Below are 17183 nucleotides of genomic sequence, written 5' to 3'. Positions count from 1 at the left end.
GCAATACCCCACTAACATCACTAGATAGATCCTCAAGAAAGAAAATTAACAAGAAAACAGCAGACTTAAAGGACACAGTAGATCAACTTGATTTAATAGGTATCTTCAGAACCATTCACCCTAAAGCAGCAGAATATACATTCTTTTCAAGTGCTCATGGTACATTCTCTAGGCTAGACCACATGTTAGAGCACAAAAGTGGTCTCAACAAATTTAAGAAGATTGAAATCACATCAAGCACTTTCTCTGATCACAATGACATGAAACTAGAAATGAACCACAACAGAAAAGCTCAAAAACTCTCAAACACATGGAAACTAAATAGCAGGTCGTTAAATAACGAATGGATTAAGAATGAGATCAAAGAAGAAATAAAAAAATTCCTAGAAACAAATGACAATGAGCATACAACTCAAAATCTATGGGATACAGCAAAAGCAGTACTTAGAGGGAAGTTCATAGCACTACAGGCACACTTTAAGAAACTAGAAAAAGCTCAAATAAACAACTTAATCCTGCATCTAAAAGAACTAGAAAAAGAACAGCAAGTAAAGCTCAAATGTAGTAGAAGGAAGGAAATAATAAAGATCAGAGCAAAAATAAATGACATAGAGGCTAAAAAACAATACAGAGAATCAATAAAACTAGGAGCTGGTTTTTTGAAAAGGTAAATAAGATCGATGAACCTTTAACTAGACTCACCAAGAAAAAAAAAGAGAGGACTCAAATAAATAAAATTAGAAATGAGAGTGGAGAAATAACAACTGACACAACAGAAATACAAAATATTGTAAGAAAATACTATGAAGAACTGTATGCCAAATAGCTAGACAACCTAGATAAAATGGACAAATTCCTTGAAACATACAATCTTTCAAAAATCAATCCGGGAGAATCAGAAAACCTAAACAAACCGATTACACCAAATAAGATCGAAACAGTTATCAAAAAAACTCCCAACAAAGAAAAGTCCGGGACCTGATGGCTTCACAAGTGAATTCTACCAAATATTCAAAGAAGAACTAACTCCTATCCTTCTCAAGATATTTCAAAAAATTCAAGAGGAAGGAAGACTTCCAAGCTCCTTTTATGAGGTGAGCATAATTCTGATTCCAAAACCAGGCAAAGACAACACAAAGAAAGAAAAGTATAGACCAATATCCATGATGAATTTAGATGCTAAAATTCTCAACAAAATATTAGCAAAGTGAATCCAACAATATATGGAAAAAATTATACACCATGATCAAGTGGGATTTATTTTGGAGAGGCAAGGCTGGTACAATATTCGCAAATCAATCAATGTTATTCATCACATAAACAAAAGGAAGGAGAAAAACCACATGATAATTTCAATAGATGCAGAAAAAGCATTTGATAAAATCCAGCACCTGTTCATGATCAAAACTCTCAGCAAAATGCGAATACAGGGAACATACCTCAACATGACAAAAGCCATCTATGACAAACCCACAGCCAACATCATACTCAATGGGCAAAAATTGAAAGCTACTCCCTTAAGATCAGGAACAAGGCAGGGGTGCCCCCTTTCACCATTCTTATTCAACATAGTCCTGGAAGTTCTAGCCACAGCAATCAACAAGAAGAAGAAATAAAAGGTATTCAAGTTGGAAAAGAAGGAGTAAAACTATCATTATTTGCAGATGATATAATATTGTATATAGAAAATCCTAAAGTCTAAGTCAAAAAACTACTGGACCTGGTAAATTAATTCAGCAAAGTGGCAGGATATAAAATTAATCCTCAGAAATCAGAGGCATTTTTATACACCAACAATAAATAGTCAGAAAGAGTAATTAAGGAACCAATCCCTTTCATTATTACAACCAAAAAAATAAAGTATCTAGGAGTACATTTAACCAAGGAGACTAAAGACTTGTACTCAAAAAATTATAAAACATTGATAAAAGAAATCAAGGAAGATACAAACAAGTGGAAGCATATTCCATGCTCATGGTTAGAAAGAATAAACATCATTAAAATGTCTATATTACCCAAAGCAATCTATGAATTCAATTCAATACCAATGACATACTTCAAAGATATAGATCACATATTCCAAAAATTTATATGGAACTAAAAAAGAACATGAATAGCCTCAGCAATCTTAAAAAAGAAGAATAATGTGGGAGATATCACACTTTCTGATATCAAGTTATACTACAAGGCCATTGTACTCAAAACAGCCTGGTACTGGCATAAGACAGGCCTATAGATCAATGGGACAGAACAGAGAACCCAGAAATAAACCCCCAGCTCTATAGACAACTGATATTTGACAAAGGAGGTAAGAGCATGCAATGGAGTAAAGACAGCCTCATTAATAAATGGTGTTGGGAAAATTGGACAGCTACCTGCAAAAAAATGAAACTAGACCACCAACTTACACTATTCACAAAAATTAACTCAAAATGGGTAAAAGTCTTAAATGTAAGTCGTGAAACCATAAGCATCTTAGAAGAAAACATAGGCAGTAAGCTCTCCAAGCTCTCTCACAGTGGTATATTTGCCGATTTATCTCCATGGGGAAGTGAAATAAAAGACAGGATAAACAAATGGGACTTTATCAACCTAAAAAGCTTTTTTTTTTTAGGTCAAACGAAAAAGCTTTTGCACAGCTAAAGACAATAAGAACAGAATAAAAAGACAAACTACACAGTGGGAGAACATATTTGACAATACATCTGATAAGTGGTTAATAATCAAAATTTATAAAGAACTTGTAAAACTCAACACCAGGAAGACAATTCAATCAAAAAATGGGCAAAAGAAATGAATAGACACTTCTCCAAAGAGGACATACAGAAGGCCAATAGGCATATGAAAAAATGCTCAACATCACTAATCATTAGAGAAATGCAAATTAAAACCACAATGAGATATCACCTCACACCAATCTGAATGGCGCTATCAACAAAACAACACAGAATAAGTGCTGGCGAGGATGTGGAGAAAAGGGAATCCTACTGCATTGCTGGTGTGAATGCAGACTGGTGCAGCTTCTGTGGAAAACAGTATGGAGATTCCTTAAAAAATTGAAAATCGAACTGCCTTTTGACCCAGATATCCTACTTTAAGGAATATACTGCAAGAACACCATAGAATTTCTCCAAATGAGCACCCCCATGTTTGTGGCAGCATTATTCACAATAGTGAAGATCTGGAAACAACCCAAGTGTCCGTCAGAGGACGAGTGGATTAAATAGCTTTGGCACATATATACTATGGAATACTACTCAGCCATACGAAATGATAACATCGGATCATTTACAATAACATGGATGGACCTTGATAACATTATATGGAGTGAAATAAGTAAATCAGAAAAAACTAAGAACTATATGAATCCATACATAAATGGGACATAAAAATGAGACTCAGAGACATGGACAAGAAGGTGATGGTAACAGGGGAGGGGGGGATGGGGAGAGGAAGGAGAGAGAGGGCGTGGGAGGAGGGGGAGGGGCACAAAGAAAACCAGATAGAAGGTGAGGGAAGACAATTTGACTTTGGGTGAGGGGTATGCAGTATAATCAAATGTCAAAATAATCTGGAGAAGTTTTCTCTCAACGTATGTACCCTGATTTATCAATGTCACTGCATTAAATTTAGAAATAATAAAAAAATTATCGTCTACCCAAAATATATTTAAGAAAAGGAAAAAAAAATGGGGGAAAAAAGAGATCAAATCCCTTTTGGTCAAGTCCTCTTCTTTAGGAGCTGACTTTTGACTGACAGGAGCTTGAAGGCAAAGGTTTGAGTTAGGAAATTCTGATGTAGAATATGGTGTGATCTTAGTTTAACTAAGGTGTAGGTGGCAATGTAATGTGATGCCAAATATTACACATGATAATCCAACTAGTCATATATGTATACTGCACATCTAAACTCTCTAAGTGTTTAGAGGACCCATAAAAAACTGAAATTGTTTTTTCTGAACCTGATGACTATTTTAACACATAGCTTCCAAATTCTTTATCACTTTTCTTGCTTGGAGAGGTGTGGGCAGTGTCCCTTCCCTTGAATCTTACTCTATGACTGACCAATAGAATACAGCTGAGGTAATGCTGGACTAATATATCGGTGCGGATCTTAAAAAACTATCCACCTGTCTGTTGAGAAAGTCACTCTTGGTACTGAGTTCCATGTATTAAAGGAAAGGAACTAAGGCCTGTGACTCTTAACATGGTCTGACCTCCTAGTCAGCAGCACCAGCCACATGTGCACTAGCTTGTAAGTGCATCTCCCAGCCGCACACTGAACTACCCTTGCTGATACCACATGGAGCAGAGATAAGTTTTCACCATTAGTAAGCCATGACCAAATTGCTGTTTCCTCCTCTGAAGACCTCATGGTAGTCTTCTTCCATGTGGGATATACTGAGACATTTCTTTACAAATCTGGGAATACTCCCCTACCAGGCACTTAGTGCACTTCAGTAAGTTTGGAATTACTGCCACTACCACTATGAAAACAAGACTGATACTGTGGGAATTTCAACCAGTACCTTCATGAGTAGCTGTACTTTTTGCATACTTAGTGCCCCTTACTCACGTCTGTTAATATCATTCTCTGTTTCCTTTGGTAAACTATTCTTCCCTAATTGATGTGCTCTGATGAAGCCGGTGAAAATGCCAAACACAAAACTCTTCTGGAGGTATACATGATCCCTTCCTGCTTTCAATTGTCCCACCCTATACATTGCCCATCTTCCATGTCTATGACTGAATAAGGGTGAACACAAGATCCTGGCCTATGAGAGTCTGTTAAATGGATTTGCTAAAATTTACCAACTAATTTCTTTCTTTTTTTTTTTTTTGCATTTTTCTGAAGCTGGACACGGGGAGAGACAGTCAGACAGACTCCCGCATGCGCCTGACCGGGATCCACCCGGCACGCCCAGGGGGCGATGCTCTGCCCATCCTGGGCGTCGCCATGTTGCGACCAGAGCCACTCTAGTGCCTGGGGCAGAGGCCAAGGAGCCATCCCCAGCGCCCAGGCCATCTTTGCTCCAATGGAGCCTTGGCTGCGGGAGGGGAAGAAAGAGACAGAGAGGAAGTCGCGGCGGAGGGGTGGAGAAGCAAATGGGCGCTTCTCCTATGTGCCCTGGCCAGGAATTGAACCCGGGTCCTCCGCACGCTAGGCCGACGCTCTACCGCTGAGCCAACCGGCCAGGGCTCCAACTAATTTCTTACTGATGATACTGATGACCATTCTCTCTAGTTTGAAGGTTTTCCCAACATATCCCCGACACACACAAACACACACACACACAGTTTAGAAGTAAATTTTTGTATAAATATGTATATTTTATATGATATTGCCAAATAGCTTTCCAAAAAGCTTTGTACCCATTTACACTGTTTATTTGCATCATCAACCCTTTGTATTCTAAACTTGTCAGTTTACACTAATATGACAAGTACAAAACTATATTATTTTAATTTGTATTTTTATAAAAGCACATGTTCATGTTTATGATATATATTATATTATTGTTATTTAATATCAACAATTCAAGTTTTATTCCTTTGCCAGTATCCTGTTTTTCCATTTGTAAGCTTGTGGAATTTTCCTTTATTCTTGGTGTTTAAAATTTTCACCAGGATGTGTGAAGGTATGTGTATGTATGTTTTTCTGTTAATCTTACAAATCTTTCTTGAATTTAGGGAAATTTTCTTCTATATTTAATTTTTCTTTTTTCCCATTCATTAATTCTTCTTGTAAATTGTTTTTTTTTTAGCATGAGAGAGACCCAGACAGACAGACAGACAGGAAGAGAGAGAGAGATGAGAAGCATCAACTCATAGTTGTGGCACTTTAATTGTTCATTCATTGCTTTCTCATATATGCCTTGACCAGGGGGCTCCACTGAGCCAGTGATTTCTTGCTTAAGTCAGAGACATTGAGATCAAGTCAACGACCACAGGATCATCGCTATGATCCCATGCTCAAGCTGGTGACCCTGTGTTCAAGCTGGTGAGCCCGCACTCAAGCCAGATGAGCCTGCACTCAAGTTGGTGACCTTGGGGTTTCGAACCTGGGTCCTCAGCATCCCAGGCAGATACTCTATCCATTGTGCCACCTCCTAGTCAGATACTCCTGCAAATTCTAATAAACTTTTAGTTTGTTTACAGGATTTGTCTCTTAAATTTTCTCTCCTAACTTTCCTTTTTAAAAAGACTTTTTAAATTAATTTTAGATATGGGAGAGAGAGAGAAAGAGAGAGAGAGAAGGGGAGGAGGAGCAGGAAGCATCAACTCCCACATGTGCCTTGATAGGGCAATCCCAGGGTTTCGAACAGGTGACCTCAGCATTCCAGGTCAATACTTTATCCACTGAGTCACCACAGGTCAGGCTCTCCTAACTTTCCTTTTTGTTTTTGATCTATGCTGTTGAAAACTTCCAAACCAGGTCCTTCATAAAAAAATGGAATTGTATAGTTAAAATCTGTGCATTTCTCCAGGGGTTAGGGAGAGGAAAGGATGAGCCTAGAAGATGATTAAGGGAGAGAAACTACTCTGTATGATGCTATAATGACTGTAATGGCAATTACACTGGACATGCCATTTTATATCAGCAACAATAGTCAACCCTAATGTAGACTACAAACTTTGGGTAATGATGTGTCAATGTAGGTTCATCAATTGTCATAAATGTACCACTATGTGGGGGATGCTGATAGAGAAGCTATGTATGAGTGGAGATGGGGGGTTGTTAATATCAGAAATTTCTGTACTTTCCACTCAATTATTCTTGTGAACCTAAAACTTCTTTTTTTTTCCAAAATATATACATTTTATCTCATTAAAAAAGAAATGTAAAAAACTATTTGAATTGATGCAAATGGTTTTCTGGTGTGTTCTGGTGAAGATTTGATACATTAAGAATGGCAGATTTGGGTTCGATTCCCGGCCAGGGCACACTGGAGAAGCGCCCATTTGCTTCTCCACCCCTCCGCCGCGCTTTCCTCTCTGTCTCTCTCTTCCCCTCCCGCAGCCAAGGCTCCATTGGAGCAAAGATGGCCCGGGCACTGGGGATGGCTCCTTGGCCTCTGCCTCAGGCGCTAGAGTGGCTCTGGTTGCAATATGGCGACGCCCAGGATGGGCAGAGCATCACCCCCTGGTGGGCATAGCGTCGCCCCTGGTGGGCGTGCCGGCTGGATCCCGGTCGGCGCATGCGGGAGTCTGTCTGACTGTCTCTCCCCGTTTCCAGCTTCAGAAAAAAAAAAGAAAAAAAAAAAAAAAAAAAAAAAAAGAATGGCAGATTATTACCTGACCTGTGGTGGCGCAGCAGATAGGGCACCGACCTGGAACGCTGAGGAATGCTTAGGAACACTGAGGAACCATGAAGAACAGTGAGAAACCCTGAGGTCGCCGGTTCAAAACCCTGGGCTTGCCTGGTCAAGGCACATATGGGAGTTGATGCTTCTTGATCCTCCCCCCCTTCTCTCTCTCTCTCTTTCTCCTCTCTCAAATGAATAAATAAAGTCTTAAAAAAAATTTTTTTGCTGATATTGGGTGTTCATTATACCATTCTATTTATTTGAAAGTTTTAAAAAATTATTGATATTAGAGGAAAGGAGGAGAAAGTGAAAGAGAGACATTGATTTGTTGTTCCACTTATTTATGCATTCACTGGATGATTTTCATAGATGCCCTGACTAGGAATTGAACCTACAACCTTGTTGTATTGGGATGATGCTCTAGCCAACTTAGCTACCCAGCCAGGGCCATCCTGTTTCTCTTGTACATGTTCAAAATTCTCTGTAATGAAAAGAAGAAAATCAAAGCAAACAAACAAAAAAAATTGTTTAACAATCATTTCTAGTTCTGCTATTCAGTCTGTTTAGGAAAACAAAAACAAAAACAAATGTGAGAGATAGAGAATTTTACTAGAAAGATATTGATGGCTTCCCAGAATCAGTGGAAGGCTGGGAGACCTGTCTCTTGGCAAAATCACAGAAACCAGTGCACCTCAGGCCTGACAGCAGGAGTTACAGCTATGATTTGGAGGAAAACTTTCCCCAAGGTGCTCCACTGCCAGGCCTATGATCTTTGAATGGCAAGACTTTCCCTGGGCTCTATTATAAAAATTACTACCACCGTCTAGTGGCCCTTTCCTAAACATATGTGTGGTTGCAGATTTATTGAATGGTTTTTCAGTTCACTATTATCTGAATTATATCTTTTAATATCCCTCAGAATTTATCATTTTTTAGTATAATTTACATAATACAATAAATTTTAGTGTACATTTCTGTGAGTTTTTGACCAATAAAGACCATTTTGACAATAGGTGTATAACTACCACGACAATAAAGATATGGAACAGTTTCATCACTCCAAAAATTTCCCTTGTCCTCATTTGAAGTCAGCCTCTCCACCTATCTCCCAGACCCTGGCAACCACTGATCTGTTTTTCTCTCCCTATAGTTTTGTCTTTTCCAAATTGTCATATAAATGAAATCATATACTATGTAGCCTTTTGAGTCTGGCTTCTTTCAGTGAGCATAATACATTGATATTTATCTATGTTGCCATCTGTATTGTTAATTCTCCCACCCCACACTGCTTTTTTTTTTTTTTTTTTTTTTTTTTGGCCTAGTAGGATTTTATTATATGGATGTACCAACATTTTTTTTCCATTCATCAGTGGAAGGGCATTTCGATTGTTTTCAGCTTTTTGCTATTATGAAAAAGTCACTATAAACACGTGTCTACAGGTTTTTGTGCAAACATATAAGTTTTCATTAGTCTTGGGCAATAACCTAGGATAGGACTGCTGAATCATACAGAATGCACATACTTAACTTTGTAAGAAAAGGCCAAACTGCCAAACATTTTCTTTTTTTTTCTTTTTTTTAAAATTCATTTTAGAGAGGAGAGAGAAAGGGAGAGAGAGAGAGACAGAGAGGAAGAGAGAGAGAGAGACAGAGAGAGAAGGTGGGGAGGAGCTGGAAGTATCAACTCCCATATGTGCCTTGACCAGGCAAGCCCAGGGTTTAGAACCGGCGACCTCAGCATTTCCAGGTCAATGCTTTATCCACTGCGCCACCACAGGTCAGGCCTGCCAAACATTTTCTAAAGTGGTTGTGCCATTTTGAACTCCTACCAGGCAACATTTGTCTCTGCTTATGACATCCTACTTGGTTTTCCTATATTGCCATACTTTTGTTTATTTATTTATTTATTTATTTATTTATTTATTTATATTTTTTATTCATTTTAGAAAGGAGAGAGAGAGAGGGAGAGAGAGAGAAGGGGGGAGGAGCTGGAAGCATCAACTCCCATATGTGCCTTGACCAGGCAAGCACAGGGTTTCGAACCGGCAACCTCAGCATTTCCAGGTCGACGCTTTATCCACTGCGCCACCACAGGTCAGGCTATTGCCATACTTTTGAATTTAAAAGCTTTTCTTCTGTCATTTTATGGGATTTCAGAAGTTTGAGAAAATGACACCAAATATTTTAAGTACCAGATCATGTGTATTTGTACTATTAATTATTTGTATTATTTTATTTGTCAATTTATTTCCCTCTTACTTAATTGGGGTATTGATATTTTTTGTTCTTAATTTATTATAATATTCTTCATATATTCTAGAGACTAACATACTTATTTTTTTGTGAAAATATTAATTGAGGCCCTGGTGAGGTAGCTTAGTCGGTTAGTGACGTCCCTATATGACAAGGCTGTGGATTTGATTTCCAGTCAGGGCCCATACAATAATCAACCAATGAATGCATAAATAAGTGGAACAACAAACTGATGTTTAGCTCTCTCTCTCTTTCTCTCTCTAAAATCAATAAATTAAAAGAAATTATTTAAATGTTACTTGAATATCCTGAAGCTGTTATATTGATATATAACAAAATATACATATCATATATAATGATAATATTCTATTCAGCCAGAAAAGAGGAAGGAAATCCTGTCATATGCTACAGTTTAGGTGAACCATGTACACATTATGTTAAGTGAAATAAACCAGTCACACAAAGACAAATACTATATGTTTTCACTTTTGTATCTAAAGTAGTCACAATAATAGAAACAAAAAATGAAATGGTGGTAACCATAGGCTGAGAGGAGAGGGAATGGGGAGCTGTTTTTCAATGGGTATAATTTCATTGTTACAAAAGGAAAAGTTATGAAAATATGTTGTACAACAATGTGAACGTACTTAGCACTATTAAACTGTACACTTCAAAAATAGTTAGGATGGTAAATTTTATGTTACATGTTTCTTACCACAAATATATATATATTTCCAGTGAATCTGTGGCATGAATTTTGTTAAGAATAACCAACTCAAAAAGTTTTCAAAATCATATCACTGCAAACAGATGGAAGAAACATTACTCTGCTTTAAAATGTTCCCAGTGATATTTCTGACTTTAAAGATTGTTTGCTAAAGTACATTTTGAATGTTTAATAAACAATAAAAAGGCTAGAAACAGTTGGCCTGGCTTGAATCTCAGTTCTGTGGTTTGGTGGCTGTATAACCTTATGTCAAGAAAGGGCCACAAAGGGATAACAATACCCATCCCACAGGCCTATTGTGAGGATTAAGTGAGTTAATATATGCAAAGAATTTAGAATGTGCCTTTACACATAAAGTGCTATATAAGGTTTATTTGGACTACAACCACCCCTAGCACCACCACTACTATTATTTTTAAAGGGTTTTTGGTCACCAGTTTTAGAAACTTTTCAAAGGAAAGATACCAAAATATGTAATCCTTTTTTTTAGAGATGGAAAGGGACAGGATTTGGCTACATAAGTGCTCACCAGGAAGATTTCAGTTCAGCTCTAAGGAAAGGTGACCGAAATTTGAGAACATAGTTGGGACAGAGGGCATAGAAGGGTAATCGATAAAAATATAATAATGATAATAACATTCACTGGTTTTCTGCTTTAATAAAACATGATATTCAAAAATATTAATATATCATCTAAGGAATTTGGGTGGTTATTTTTATTACACAATATATTGTTTTATGAAAGGGTTAATTGTAATTTTTTTTAAACCATGAGCTTTAGGGTACACTTTTTTCTTTTTTAATTTTGAAGTAATTTCAAACTTAGAAAAGTTGCAGTAAGAGTACAAAGAGTTCCCATATACCCTTTGCTTTGAGAGAGCATTCATGTTTTGTCAATTCTTGCAATTATATCCTTAATAACCCGAAGGTTTCAATCCAGGAGCATGGATTTCACTCAGTTGTCATGTGTCTTTATTCTGCTTCAATCTAGAAGTTCCTCAGTGTTAGAATCCATCAGAGTCCGAAAAGACCAGGTAACAGGCTTTACTGAAAGGAAGAAAGGAATCCTGCCAGGCTGACTCATAAGGGAGAGTCACACGCCAGGCACAGCCTGGGACCAGGCTTTAAGGGTTTTGGGGAGGGGGTTAGGAAGGGTCGTGGGGCATTTAGCCCATTGGCTGCTGGACCAAGGAGGATGGTCTTTTATGGAAGTTTGCCAGGACTTCTCAGCTTGTGACGTCAGACATTCCTTTGTGGTTGGTCATCTGCTGCAATTCCTGAAACAAGATTTATTAGCAGAAGAAATGAAACCTAAGACTCAGCCCTCTCTTGATATTCGTTTCTAAAGATTACTGTGGCTGATGGTATTTTCCAAGTATTGCACCACATTTCCAGTTCCACATACTCTTCAAGAATCCTTTCCTTGAATCTAGATGGGCCTGTGATTCAATGAATAGAACGCAGAGAAATAAACGTGTGGCTTCCAGGGCTGGATTAGAAAGGCCATATGACTTCTACCTTACTTGCTTATGCTTTCTGTCTGTCTCTCTCTGTCTCTCCCTTGTAGTCCTGAGCTGACATACAGGAAATCCTGTAGCCCTGAAGTTGTGATGATGAAGAGACCAAGACCACACAGAGGCAGAGATGCCAGATGGGCCACAGCTATTGCAATCCTTAGCTTTTTGAGTCTCCCAGTTCAGGTGTCAGAGATGTGAGTAGGAAAGGCTCAGGTGATTCTTGCTCCCAGCCTTTGAGCCATTGTAGCTGAAGCCTAGTGGAACCAGGCTCTGGGCTGTAGTGCATCTGCATTAGGTCAGAGAAGAGCTGCTTTGGCTGAACCTTGTCCAAAATGCTGTAAAGTAAAAAGTGCTATTTTAAGCCACTAAGTTTTAGCGTATTTGCTACAAAGCAGTAGATAACTGGAACAATTACAAATCCATTATTTTGTGGAATGTGCCTAAAGTTTATTTACAATTAGATTATACATTTTAGGCAATACACCACTGAAGTAATACTGTGCTCTACTCAATGTATTCATCAGATGACACATGATGTTGATTTGTTCTACTACTGTTGATGTTAACTTTGATCACTAGAATAAGGAGGTATCTTCAGGTTTGTCCACTGTGAAGTTGCTCTTTTTTTCTTGCATAATTTATAACTGTTTTGTTGGGAGAGACTTTGAGACAATGTAAATAAAACCTGTTCATATCCAATTTTCATTCACATATTTTATATCCATTCTCTTTGTCTGAATTTATTATTTCTGTAATGATTGCAAAAATGATTTTTTTTAGTGAGAGACAGAAAGACAGAGACAGAGAGGAAGGGAGAGATATGAGAAGCATCAACTCGTAGTTACGGAACTTTAGTTGTTCATTCATTGCTTTCTCATATATGCCTTGACTGGTGGACTCCAGCCAAGCCAGTGGTGACCCCTTGCTCAAGCCAGAGACCTTGAGCTCAAGCCAGTGACCCTGGGCTTCAAGCCAGCAACCTTTGTGCTCAAGCCAGTGACCATAGAATCATGTCTACGATCCCACACTCAAACCACTCAAGCCAGCAACCTCGCGCTCAAGCTGGTAAGCTTGTGCTCAAGCCAGATGAGTCAATGCTCAAGCCAGGAACCTCAGGGTTTTGAACCTAGGTCCTCAGCATCCCTGGTCAACATTCTATCCACTGTGCCACCACCTGGTCAGGCAAAAAATGATTAATTTTTTAATTCAATTATTCCTTTGACCTTTATTAGTTGACAGTTGGCCCAGTGGATAGAGTGTCGGCCTGGTGTATGGATTTCCCAGGTTTAATTCCTGATCAGGGCACACAAGAGAAGCTACCATCTGCTTGTCTCCCCTTTCCCCTTCCCTTCTTTCCTGCTTCCTCTCCCATAGCCTGTGGCATGACTGGTTTGAGCATTGGCCCTGGGTGCTGAAGATGGCTTGGTTGGTTTGAGCACAGCAGCCTCAGGTACTAAAAATAGCTCGATTGATTCAAGTATCAGCCCAAGATGGAGTTGCTGGGTGGATTCTGGTCCGGGGCACATGTGATAGTCTATCTCACTATCTCCTCTCCTGTAAGTTAGAAAAAAAGAAAAGGAAAAAAGAAAAAAGGGTTTCTGTCCATTTAATCATTCATTTATTTATGCAGTCATATAATGATAGACTTCTAACTTAATCAACAGATATAATCATTTTATCATTGTTATTTATTTTGATATCCTGTCCCATATTTAGCCAGTAAAAGTCCTCTCAGACTGACTCCTGTGTCCCTCTGACATGGCCCCATTATTTTCTGAGCACTTCCTTACTTTCTGGCACAAAAACATGTTCCTGGTCACCTTGTCCTTGCCTTGGTCTTGAAATGAGCCATTTCTCCACAAAGCCCTGGTTCCTCTTGCTGGAGAATTTAGACACTATTTAGAACTAAGTGAAAATGATATATAAGAATTTCTGGGATATCACTAAAACAATACTTATGGGGAAATTCACAGAGGTAAATACCTATAGTAGAAAAAAATGTCTCGAATCAATGATCTCAGATTCCAACTTAAACTAGAAAAAGAAGCAAATTAAACACTAAGCAAGCAGAAGAAAAAAAAATGAGATCAAAGTGGAAATTAATATAATAAAGAGCAGAAAAACAATAGAGAAAATGAAACTAAGAGCATTTTTTGTGTGTGTGACAGAGACAGAGAGAGACAGAGAGAGGGACAGATATGGACAGACAGACAGGAACGGAGATGAGAAGCATCAATTCTTTGTTTTGGCACCTTAGTTGTTCATTGATTGCTTTATCATATGTACCTTGACCAGGAGGCTACAGCAGAGTGAGTGACCCCTTGCTCAAGCCAGCAACCTCGGGCTCAAGCTGGTGAGCCTTGTTCAAACCAGATGAGCCCGTGCTCAAGCCTGAGACCTTGGGGTTTCAAACCTGGATCCTCCACATCCCAATCCGACGCTCTATCCACTGTGCAACTGCCTAGTCAGGCTAACAGCATTTTTTAGGAGGATCCATAAAACTGGTAATCTTATAGACTGATGAGAAAAAATAGAGAAAACAGAAATTACCAATATTAGAAATGAGAAGGTTGATATCACTGCCGATCCTATATATTAAAAGAATAATAAGATATTATAAATAATATTATGAATAACATTATGCCTATAATTTGACAACTTAGATGAAACTGACAAATTCCTTGAAAAACTCAAATTGCCTACGTTCACTCAAAAAATAATAGAAAAGATAACCTAAAGAGTCATATTTAAAAAGAGCCCTATGTCTATTTTTACAAATAAAATTTGCATCAGATGATGTATTTATACAATGGTACACCTGAAACCTACATAATGTTATTAACCAATGTCACCCCAATAAATTCAATAAAAAAAATAAAATAAAATAGCTCTAAAAAATGAAATTTTTAGTTCAAAAGCTTATTACAAAGAAAACGTCAGGCTCAGATGCTTTGTTGGTGAATTCTACCAAAAAGTTAAGAAATAAATAAAACCAATTCTATACCAACTCCTTAAGAAATAATTCTGCAAAAAATCTCCACTTTATTCTTTGAGGCCAGCATTACCCTGGTACTAAAACCAGTCAGAGACATTACAATAAAACTACAAACTGATATTCATCATGAACAGAGATGCAAAAATTTAGAATAAAAATGTTAGCAAATCCAATTGAATATATAAAAAGAAAAACATGTCATAATTACTTTATTTTTTATTTATCAATTTTAGAGAGAGAAGAAGGGATACAGAGAGAGAGAGAGATAGGAACATCGTTGGGGATTGAACCAACAACCTCTGCACTTCAGGACAAATCTCTAACTAATCAAGCTATCTAGCCAGGGCTACCTCATGATTACTTTAAATTTATCCCAAGAATGCAGGGTTGGTTTAACATTTCAAAATCGATTAATGTGATTTACCACGTTAATAAACTGAAAAAAGCAACACTATATAGTCATTGCAATAGACACAGAAAAGCATTCAACAATATCCATTCATGATAAAAATTCTCAGCAAAATAGGAATGTAAGTGTGGGTCAGCTGCATTAGGCTTGCTCTCTAGTTTACTGGCTGTAAGCCCTTTGCTTGATTGAGATATGTGTGGCTATGCCACGTGTGTGTGGCCTATATAAGGCTGTGGGTGCTTGTGCTCAGGGGATTGTGGATGGCAGATTGCCTGCCCACCACTGTGAAGGGCCATTTTTGCTGTTCGTTTGCCTGAGAAGAGGTTTCCCCCTGCCTGTGTGCTTGTCTGCCATTGTGAGACTTTATTAGATGGAATGGCCCAATGCTTTTCAGCTCCACAGTTTCTCTACCATCTGCCCAAATCCAATGTGGACCTGCCTAGCCTTGGCCACCAGCATTACATCTGGTGTAGTGGACCAGATTTGGAACAGATTGGTATGGAGCCACCGACACCCCTGAAGGGTGGAATAGAGGAGTGGCTGTTCCCAGTGGCTCTCTTGTTGGGGACTGTGAGCTGGATGTTTTTTATAATCCTGCGATAAGAAACCAAGAGCTCTGTGTGTGAGGCTGTGTGAGGTTGAAAGCTCCAGAATGAGCTGCAGACTGAGTGGCAAAAATGTCATAAACTGGAGTGAGTGCTGGAGAAGGAGGCTGACCAGGTTCGAAAGCTGCAGTGTGAGATGCAGGCTGAGTGCCAATGGTGCCTGGAACTGGAACGGTCTCTGGAGAAGGAATGGCAGTTTCCCAAGTTGCAGTTTGCCCTGGAAGCAGAACGTTGGGACTGGCAGCTGTTGGAGAGACAAATGCAGGTTTGAGAGCTTGAGTCTCAGCTTCAGGCCAAGAGCTGGCACCCACAGGAGCCAAAGCAGGCGTGGAATATGGAGCTGAATTCCTGCCAGTGGATTGGCTCTGAGTCAGCAGGAGCAGGCGTTTCTAACTCCTCTTCTGAAGGGGAGGCTCAGGCTGCAACTCCTCTTCTGCAGGCTCAGAGCCCAGCTGGTGGTCACCCAAAGGGTAAAATCCCAGCAGCAAAGAGTCCCTCAGGGGCAGGCACAACCCCCTCCCCAGGTAGTGGAGCACTCTATGGTCCGACCCTACACTCAGGCAGAACTGATGAAGTTGGGGGTGCAATTCAGGCAGGAGCCCACTGAGCCCCTAGCAGCCTGCTTGCTGCAGTTGTAGGACATAGAGGTGGAAAGCATCATGGTCTCTGGAACAGAGATGGACTGTAAGGCTGTGAGGGCTGCTGCCTGTTGTAACCCTCCAACAAGCAAGAGAAATGGGCCTGTGAAAGTTACCCAAACACAGATGTGGATAGATTTGATTGCAGCCAGGGCAGATAAGAAGAAATTAGATTGCAAGCCTAATAAAGTCTTGTTGGAGCTTTGGTGGCAGCTTGAATAAGAACAGAGGTTCTGCTGAAGAAGTGGAGGAAGCAGGTGGCCCCAGCATCTGCCAGGAAAATGGCTGGTGTTCAGGTTGCAGGATCCCCAAGACCAGTTGTCCCAGTTTGACTAGGGGGAAGGTCAAGGGACCTATCCAACAAAGACAGGAAGGGGGCCGAAGAGCCTATGTGAAATTCACAATCTACTTCTAATGTGCAGAGCTTGGTAATTTGCACAGACAGCTGGGCTATCTATCATGGACTGATCATTAAGTGGTATAATGGACTCTTGGACTGAAACCAGAGGGATGTACTGACTCCCTTAATGGATGGACACATTGCTTGTGGACAGTACTATGAGAGACTCTGATGGGGTGGGGGGTCCACGGCACCTCTGGAGGCCCTCTTGCACTGGGAAGCTGATATCATCCAGTTGCAGAGATGCACCAAGGACACTTTACGGTTTCCATGGACACATCCCTGGACTATACAGGCCTTCCCACCAGGAGCAGATTTAACAGCAGGCGTACC

Source organism: Saccopteryx leptura, chromosome 2 (assembly GCF_036850995.1).
Source record: "Saccopteryx leptura isolate mSacLep1 chromosome 2, mSacLep1_pri_phased_curated, whole genome shotgun sequence".
Classification (NCBI taxonomy): Eukaryota; Metazoa; Chordata; class Mammalia; order Chiroptera; family Emballonuridae; genus Saccopteryx; species Saccopteryx leptura.
This window is presented reverse-complemented; position numbering follows the sequence as displayed.